The sequence below is a fragment of the Furipterus horrens genome, unplaced genomic scaffold (genome assembly GCF_987537825.1).
Source record: "Furipterus horrens unplaced genomic scaffold, mFurHor1.1.pri manual_scaffold_8, whole genome shotgun sequence".
Taxonomy (NCBI): domain Eukaryota; kingdom Metazoa; phylum Chordata; class Mammalia; order Chiroptera; family Furipteridae; genus Furipterus; species Furipterus horrens.
In genome coordinates this window covers 9,513,233-9,514,161 of record NW_028327178.1, presented here as the reverse complement: position 1 = coordinate 9,514,161, position 929 = coordinate 9,513,233, and the positions used below count along the sequence as shown (strand labels likewise).

The window sequence follows — 929 nt, the reverse complement described above, 5'->3', positions numbered from 1 at the left end:
GGCCCTGCTGTGTTAGTGACCCACGTTCACTTTCCAAATTCAGTATGAAGCTCCGCATCTGCCGCTAGCAATTTGGGCGGGGGGGCGGGCAAGAAAAGTAATGCGTTCAAGGGAGAAACAAGAAGAATTCAGCTTTTTGCTCTCTCTTCCGATATCAAAATGTCAGGTTAGGATAGTTCAATGAACCTCCACCTCCTAACTTTTATGAGTGACAACTCTGGGAGGAGTCCGGAGTGAGGAAATGTGGGTGAGAAACTGGCACCCCTGGTAAAATGATGGGCACAGCAGGGCAGGGTGGGGCACATTTGGGAGCTGTAATGCTGTTAAGAATGGGTGAGCATTCCCGTTTGACTTCCACATTTTCTCCTATAGTAGATTTCAGTGGCTATGCTTATGGGATAGATTAAAATTGCCATGATCTGAAGGGGAGGATTTATTTGTGTCTTCCTTCTATATGAAATGGCTAAACAGAAAAAAAAAAAAGAATGGGTGAACAGATGAGCAAATGTTCAACACAGAAAAGGAAAAATGCCTAGTCCCGAGAATGCTTGTCATGGATGATGGGATTTTAAGGTTTTAACGGTCCTATTTAGAATAAGTTCAAGAAATCTCTACTTTTCTTAGAATGGTCTGCATCTGAATTACCCTGTAAATGAGAAGAAGCAGCAGAACTGATTTCAACAGAATTATAAAATGGACTTTGTCTGGGAGAAATGATTAAAGAGATGTGATAAGACTTGTCTAGACCTTACATTTGTTTCTTCTATGGAATATTATGTTTATTAGTTTTTCTTTGGTATGTGTGTGTGTGTGTATAAGGGTCTTATAACTTATGAAAACAGGCCCAAAAAATGTAAAGGAAATATAAAAATAATGAGATGTAAGGGTAGCCAAGTTCACATCTACTTGGAAGTATTTACAAAGAATTA

The 929-nt window shown here is 39.5% G+C and overlaps 1 non-coding gene across 1 annotated transcript; it reads left to right on the top strand.

Moving 5' to 3' along the window:
- The first annotated feature begins 339 nt into the window (after window positions 1–339).
- On the top strand, window positions 340–477 carry LOC150002497 (small nucleolar RNA SNORA29). Its single transcript, XR_016512878.1, has one exon. It is a non-coding gene; the product is annotated as a small nucleolar RNA SNORA29 (small nucleolar RNA).
- Window positions 478–929: the final 452 nt, after the last annotated feature.